This window comes from Ranitomeya imitator, chromosome 1, assembly GCF_032444005.1.
Source record: "Ranitomeya imitator isolate aRanImi1 chromosome 1, aRanImi1.pri, whole genome shotgun sequence".
NCBI lineage: Eukaryota > Metazoa > Chordata > Amphibia > Anura > Dendrobatidae > Ranitomeya > Ranitomeya imitator.
In genome coordinates, this window is record NC_091282.1 from 33,754,690 (window position 1) to 33,763,513 (window position 8,824).

The following is an 8,824-nucleotide window of genomic DNA, read 5'->3' on the forward strand; positions in this document are numbered from 1 at the left end:
AAAACAGGCTGTAAACCCGTGTCCAAAGAGGCTCTGGCAAGATGCAGACGCTGCCCAGATATATTAGCAAAGGAAGCAAATAGCCCTTGGCAAGACTAACCCTTTCCCTTAGGGTCAAAGACCAACCCTTCCACTGATTCACCTTCTGAGCGGCAATCTTAAGTCTGCCCTCCCAGTTTTGCTGGGGATAGTCCCCCGGGCCGAAACTGATGCCTAATATTTTTGCTGTGGCCTGAGGCCCTGGAAGGGTGTCCGGGAGATCAAAACTTGGATCTCCCCCTCCCAGCCAGAGACTCTCACACTTGTCCCGGTTGATCATGGATCCGGATGCCACCGAGTAGCGTTCAACCTCAGACATCACCCAATCTGCCTCCTCTCTCGAGGATACAAAAAGGGAAACATCGTCAGCGTACGCCACTACCCTCAAGGTGGCCTCAGGATCCGCCTGGTCCATCCCAACTCCCACCAACGGTCCACGCTCCACCCTCCTTAAAAGGGGGTCGATCGCAAACACGTATAACAGTGGGCTCAGAGGACAGCCCTGGCGGACACCAGACCTCACCTCAAAAGGGTGTCCGACCCAACCGTTCACGAGCGGAAAAGTCTCTGCCCCATTGTATAAAACTCTCAACCAATCAACAAACCTCCCAGGCAGACCATATCTCAGAAGGACGGACCAGAGGTACTCATGGTTAACCCGGTCAAAGGCCTTCGCCTGATCTAAGGACAGCAAGTACCCCTTCCAGTGACCTGCCCTGCCCTGCTCCACTGCCTCCCGGACACCGAGCACAGCACTAAATGTACTGCGGCCTGGAACAGAGCAGTGCTGGGCCCCCGAAAGGAGCCGGGGCGCAAACTGCACCAACCGATTAAAAAGCACCTTTGCCAGAACCTTTCGGTCCGTATTGAGAAGCGCTATGGGACGCCAATTCTCAATACGGGACGAGTCTTTACCCTTTGACAGGATAATCAGGGCTGACTTCCTCATTGAACTAGGCAGAATGTCCGAGGAGAGACACTCATTAAACATCTCAGTCAAGAGGGGGACCAAAGAGTCCCTAAAAGTCTTGTAGAACTCGGATGTTAAGCCATCCGGACCGGGCGACTTTTTGGGCCGGAGCCCATCAATCGCCCGTCTCACTTCCTCTTCCCTGATTGCTTCTGTCAAAACATGAAGAGAGGGGTCATCCCCTGGCTCAGGGATGGTTTCAGTCAGGAAAGCCGACATCTCATCTCGATCAGGATCCCTCCTCCCCAAGAGGTGCAAGTAGAAGGATCTGACCACCTCCAGAATCCCCGATTTGGATCTGTTCAGGGACCCCGTACTGTCAATCAGTCCTCTCACCATCTTACAATTCACTGACAACCTGCAGTTTCTGTAAGGGTCGGGCGAGCGGTACCTCCCGAAATCCCTCTCAAAAACCAAGGATGTGTGCCTATCATACTGGCACCCCTTGAGCAAGGTCTTCACCCTGGAGATTTCCTCTCGGTCCCCTCCAGTCGAGACGAGCTGCTCGAGTTTCCTCCCCAGCTCCCGATACAGGCGGTACCTGTTCAGGCCCCTGAGGCTCGAGAGCTGACGGAAGAACCCCGCGACCCTTCTTTTGAAGATCTCCCACCACTCAGACTTACTGCTACAAAGACCCAAGAGAGGTACCTGGCTCTGAAGAAATTCCTCAAAGGACTGTCTTACTTCCGCCTCTTCCAGAAGGGACGAATTCAGCTTCCATAGGCCTCTCCCCATGCGGGGGGGTCTCTGTAACATTCAAAGTAAAGAAAATGAAAAAGTGATCGGAGAACTCCACCTCAACAGCGGACACTGCAGAAGAGACGGCTTCCTCCTTTAAAAAAAACCTATCTATCCTAGACCTACTGCTTCCCCTAAAAAAGGTGAAACCCCCGTGACCTGGGGTGTGCCGGATGTGGACATCCACCAGGCGAGCTTCGCTTACTATGCTATTCAAGGCTACGCTATCATAAGCCAGCCGGTCTCCGGGGCCTCCCCTATCACGGAGTCTGGTTACAGTATTAAAATCCCCACCGAAGACCACCTGCCGGCTTGTAAAAAGATAGGGCTTGATCCTCAGGAAGAGACATTTACGGTCCCACTTAGATTGCGGGCCATAGATATTGATGAGCCGAAGCTCCTGTCCCCTCATGAAGACGTCAAGGACCAAACATCTCCCCATTTCTACCTCAATCACCCGTCTGCATTCCACCTCCGCGGTCTTAAAAAGGACCGCTACCCCGCTATACGGCTCGGCCGCAAGAGACCAGTATGAGGGCCCACTCCTCCATTCCCTCTTTGCTTTGTAGATGGACCCCAGGTCCGTTAGTCTGGTCTCCTGCAAAAATAAAATATCAGCCTCAACCCGGGTGAAAAAATCAAAGGCCGTAAATCTAGCCGTATCTGACTTTATGCTGGCGACATTAATTGACGCCAGAGTCAACGGGGTAGGTTCCGCCATCATGGGTGATTGAGTTAGATGGCCTGTTTTTTTAACCGTACCCCCTGATTTCCTCTTCCCCTCTGAGGAGGAGCCCGACTCACCCCTCCTCTTTAAAGACACCGAGGTGTCCATATCCTCCTTTACAGTACTGGACTTCCCAGAAATAGATTCCTCGCCCCTGGACCCTGAGGTAGTCCCTCCTCCAGAGGAGTGTGAATCCCCCGGAGGACAGACCTCACCACTCCCCGAAGGCACCCCAGATGTTGCGTCCAGCCCCTCACCCCCGACCTCCGACACAGCAGAGTCATCGAGGGCTTGGAACCGGTTGGAGAGGGGGACCAGAGGGGAGTCGGCGAGCCCTTCCGTAGGCACCCCAGTGGCCAGGGGGGGGGTTTAGATTTTTTAGCCTTGTTCTTCTTCTTCTTCCGACTCTTACCGGTACGATTGTCACCCGTTTTTTTAGGCTGCTCCACCACCTCTTCATCCAGACTTTCATACTGGGAAGAGTTATCAGAAGCAGCCAACTCCTCCCTCTCCATCCTCCGGATCTCCTCGCTCACCGCCTTCTCCCCCAGGGCCTCAGAGGCTTCGGCTGCCGCGTCCAGGCAGGGGGCAGTCATCACCCCAGTTGCCTGAGGCTTATCCTGCCCCCTGCCCTTACGGCGCCTCACCTGTTGCCACTGGTGGGCAGATGTACCAGCCTCGCCTTTCCTCACTGACCCCTCAGCTCCCCCCACGCCTCCACCCTCAGCCCCAGCAGAAGTTGCACCACCAGGGACCCCTCCGGGGCTCCCCCCTGCCGGGCCAGAGATGGTGCTGGAAAAGGAACGGGGGCAGCGGCTATACGGGTGACCTAGGTCACCACACAGGTGACACCTAATGTCACCACAGGCTGCGGCAAGATGGCCTACCCCGCCACACAAGGCACATTTCTGCACCTTGCAGCCTGCGCTGAAGTGGCGGGGATCACCGCACCTGTGGCAGACCTTCGGTTGCCCCTGGTAGAAGATCTGGATTCTGTCCCTCCCCAGAAATGCTGAGGAGGGGATGTGGGTGACCGTACCTCCTGAAACCTTCAACTTTACCATGAAGGTCCAGCCCCCTGACCAAATGCCAAACTCGTCCCTATTTTTCTTAGGGACCTGGGTGACTTCCCCATAACGGGAAAGCCACGTCATTATGTCGACCCCAGAGAGTGACTCGTTACCTGTCAGAACGGTCACCCTCTTTACACTGTTTTGACGAGACACCGCCTGCACGGCAAAGTCTCGCCAGCCGGGCTCCCCCTTTGCCAGTTCAAAATTCGACCAGAAAAGCTCCAAGCCCTCCGGCCGAACAAAACTGACATCGAAGAAGGAGGTGCCAAACAGATGAATCAGGGCAAAGATGTCCGTTGCCCTGAAGTCCATCTTCAGAAGGAGCTCCACAACCCTCGCTCTTGGCGGGCACGCTTCACTGCCCCTCTACCGAAGACGGACCACATTCCGCCTGGCCACCCCCTGCCCAGCTGTCGGGAGGGACCAAACCGTTTCCCCTTCCCTTTTATCTTGGAAGGCAGCCAGGCCGTGTCTATCCAGCCAAAAGGCCAAGTCCACCACTCTTCCCTCTACTTCGATCGTCCGTTCTCCCTTTTTGAGGGCCTCCAGGAAACGGTGCCGCAAGACGCTATCCCTGAGGTCCAGAGGCGAGGAAACCCCTTGACTAGACGCCGAGGCTCCAGCCACCACCCCCGAATAACTCAGAGGACCTGTGGCCGGGGGGGCAGATGGACCGGCCCCCTCCCCCCTTCTCCCACTACCATCAGACACCGTACTCACACTTGCCACGATATTCACACTTGCCACCTCAGACGCACTGCCACTCACATCCTCAACCACAGACACTTCCATACCCACACCCTCCTCATCCACTCCATCAGTCACCGCACTCTCACTCACATGCACACTGGGGTCAGTATTATTTTGCCTCACCTTTTGGGTATTTTCAGGTTTTGTTTTCCCACTGCTACCGCCACCTACTGGTGGCATCTTCCCTGCTGGGGGGTTTGGAACACACAGCGCTGCTGTCCCTTTAAGAGTCCTGCTGCCATTGGTTTTAAGCAGCACTGTCTGACTTTCCACCACAGCAGGCACAGAGCTTCCTCCCTCACTGGCAGGTAGGAAGTCAGGAGCAGACCCGCCTCCAGCTCCATCCTGCCTTGTGGCCAGAGCCCCCACCGCAGGTAAGCCCCCCAGCCCAGGGGACCCCGCCAGGCAGGCGCCCTTGCTGCTATCTGCTGCAGTTCCTGCACCATTGCAGACCGCAGCTAAGACCATTAATTTTTCTTTTGCTTTGGAAGCCACGCCCCCAGCCTTCAGCTGCACAGCACAGCTATCCAAAGCTGCTCCTACATGGGCAGCGGGTGCCGAGGAGGCCACGCCCCCTGAGACCGGCCGCAGCGGGACCCCCAGAGCCGATCCAGAGCTGGATCCACCCCCAGGAATCCCCCCAGTGGTACCAGTCCCCTGAGGCACAGCACCCCCCACCACCACACCCTGGGCCACAAACAGCCTGGCCACAGCAACTCCAGCGGATGGCCCCAGGCTAGGCCACTCCCCCTCAGCATCCACCAGCGGCGGTGCCCCCAATGCAGGAGACCCCGACTTCACCGCAGACCCCGCCAGGGGAGCTTCCACCACTTTCTTTTTATGAGCCTGCTCTGCTGGAGCCGCAGGCCCCTCACCCTTTACTTTACTAGGTGCCTGGGTCCCCAGAAGCGATCCAGCTTTAACGGATCCGTAAGTGGGGGACCCAGACACCCCAGCGCTCACCGCCGGAGATGCGGTCCCGGCTGTCACTCTCCTGCCCACCACTGGGCCGCCCTCCACATCATGCTCCATATCAGACACATCACTACCCCCTCCATTACCACAAACAGAGGCAGCGCCCTGCGTGTCATGGCCTGTAATCTCCCAGCTCCCTCGCTGCGGACCCACAACAGAGGCCGAGCCGGGGTGGGTAGCGGGTGCCGCACAGCGGGACCGGGGGGCCCCAGAGAGTGGGACATACACGAATTTCTGCACAGTTGATGTTTTCTGCTTATTCCTCTTCTTAGCCTTTCTCTTCATCCCCCTCCTGGTTGCCTCGTCCTCGCAGATCTCATCCCCGAACCTCAGCTGGTTAAAACGGACCGGGGACTCGATCTGCCGGATCTGCTGCATGACGAGGCAGCCCCCCTCACTGCTACTACCACCATCCTCATCCTCCCCCTCGCTCCCGCTGTCCCCTGAAGGGCCAGAATCTGACGGGAGAGCCACCTGCTCGGGGGCTATCCCGCTATGCGACGCCTGGAGATCTCTTACCAGGCCACCAGATGGTGGGTAGGGCACGACCTCCTCCTCGCATTCCTCTTCCTCATCATCCTCCTCCACCACCTCCTCCACCATCTGGCCAGAGCTCCGTGACCCCTCCAGAGCCCCACCGGCCATGGCTCTGAACCGGTCATCGTTCTCCAGCTTTTCACGGAAGGGCCCGCTGCCATCTAGGATCTCACATCTCCGGCTTTCCAGGTCTTGTATGGATTTTTTGATCTTCTTGACCGCGGCGGATAGCTCGGCCTTCTTATTACCGGAGGCCCTGTCAGACCTCTCCTTAGCTACCCTCAACTCCCCCCAGAGGGATTTTAGTTTCCTTGAGGCGTCCTCATACTCGCAGAGGTGCGCATGGACGCGGGAACCATAGCCCAGGGCGGATTCTCTAGCCGCCTTGGTGCCCCAACCAAGAGGCACCGCTGCAGCACCCCTGCTCGTACTAGGCCTACCTCCGGGGGAAGGAGCCGCCGCGGCCTCAGGGGTCCTCCGGGTCTTCATGTTGGATCCTTGGCCAGATCTTGTGACCCTAGCCGGAGTTGGAGTCCTCCCACCCCCCGCCGACTTGGACAGGGAGGTGGGAGCCGGGGGCCCAGCCCCGGAGGCCAGTCCCAAAATGAGCCTTCTTTCCTGGGAAGGGGGCAGACAAAAAGTCCTGGATGGAAAACTTTACCTCCCTTCCCAGGAGCTCTCTCTAGGCAGCACACAGACCACACGGCAAACAGGCTCCGCCTCTTCCTGTATGACACTCCAGAGCTGCACTCACTATTCTGCTGGTGCAGTCACTGTGTACATACATTACATTACTGATCCTGAGTTACCTTCTGTTTTATACTCCAGAGCTGCACTCACTATTCTGCTGGTGCAGTCACTGTGTACATACATTACTGATCCTGAGTTACATCCTGTATTATACTCCAGAGCTGCACTCACTGTTCTGCTGTGTGAGTCACTACAGACAACAATCACGTGGATGCCATTGTGAAATATTAAGCTCAGATCAGGATATTTCCCAAAAGTGACAGGTCTTTACTGTACAAATCAAGTCTCGGCCAAATATTTACATTCTGTAACTTCTGTGTCACTTTGCATCAGAGAAAACAAATTCTCTTTGTCGCCCTGAAAACCAATTATAAAAGGAACCCAACCATGAAGTGTGCGGTGTGGAAAGTGGACGCCGTGGGACTGAACGCTGCGCTCACATTTTACTCGTCGTCTTTTCATTGCTGCAATAAACGCAAATTGACAATTTTCCAGATTGTGAGTTTAGTTCGGGTCCTGGGTGCGAGGCGCCTTCATTATCTGCTATTGATCCCCTAAGCACAGTAGAAATCACCCAGTGAAGTAAACAGCCTGCAGCATTCCTAGGGATGACCATGCATATATACAGTGCCTTGAAAAAAGTATTCATATCCTGTGAACTTTTCTACATTTTTTCACATTGAAACCACAAACTTAAATTTATTTTACTGGGATTTTCTGCAATGCCAACACTAAGTAATGAGTATTTGTGAAGTGTAAAGGAAATGATACAAGGTTTTCTAAGTACATTGATTCCACCTGTGTGTCATTTCTTCTCAGTATAACTACAGCTGTTCTGTGAAGGCCTCAGAGGTTTGTCTGAGAATATTAGGGATCAAACAACATCATGAAAACCAAGGAGCCCACCAGACAGGTCAGAGATAAAGTTATGCAGAAGAGTAAGGCAGGGGTAGGTTATAAAAAAAGTAACCCAAGCTCTGAACATCTCACGGAGCACTGTTCCTCCATCATCCAAATATGGAAGGAGTATGGCACAACTGCAAACCTACCGAGACATGGTCGTCCACCTAACCTGACGTCCCAAGCAAGGAGAGCATTAATTACAGAAGCATCCAAGAGGCCCATGGTCGCTTGAGGAGCTGCAGAGTTCAAGTGGGATACTGTGACGCTAGTCACAGCCCAATGGCCAGGACGTGAGGCAGCAAAGTCAGACGTTCCTGGGTCAATACCAAAAGCGTAAACCAAGGGAAAATACAAAGTCGTAAGTCAGATCAGATGCCAGGGTCAGAATACCAGAGAAATAGCGGATAAGCAAAGGGGCAATAACAAACTAGTAGTCAGAACACGGTCCAAAGGTCAATGGCAGAATATCAGATGCAAAGGGGAAATAACAAACGCGTAGTCTGAACACGGTCCAAAGGTCAGCAGCAGAAGAAGATCACAACTTACAGCACAGGGATCAGGCGAACACGCACCAGAGAGCACAAGCTTAGAACAAGCTTTTGACTGGCAGTGATCTGGGCCAGACAGCTCACCTAAATAGCAGGGTAATTACCAAGAACAGGGAGCACCTGTGGAAATCTCTGCTCCTCCCAGTCAGATAGGTCAACCAAGCTGTCAATCAAAGCATCGGCAGCTCAGCACGCCCCAGTACAGGATAGGATGACAGAGCTGTCCATCACTGAGTCCCAGGCATTCTGAGCAGAGGAATCGTGACAGACACTCGGTTGACAGGACAACTATTAGTCGTATACTCCATAAATCCGGCCCTTACGGAAGAGTGACAAAAAGAAAGACTTTTTAAAAAAAAAATTCATTTAGGGGACACAGCGAGCATGTGAAGTTAGGGGCTCTGGTCACATGAGACCAAAGGAGAACATGTGGGGTGGTAAACTAACAGCGCACTCTAGAAACACCATTCCTACCATGACACATGATGGTGACTGCATCATGCTGTGGGGAGGCTTTTCTTCTGCAGGGGCAGGGAAGCTGATCAGATTTGAATGAGAGATGGACGGAGCTAAATACAGGGCCATCCCGGAGGAAAATCTGTTAAAGGCTGCAAAGAATTTGAGAATGGGTCATAGGTTCACCTTCCAGCAGGACAAGAACCCTAAATATCCTGCCAGAGCTACAATGGAGGGTTTATATCAGAGCATATTCATGTGTGTGAATGGCTCAGTCACCATCCGTACTGAAACCACAAAGAATCTGACCAGATGTGAAAATTACTGATCACAGACGTCTCCATCCAATCTCACTGAG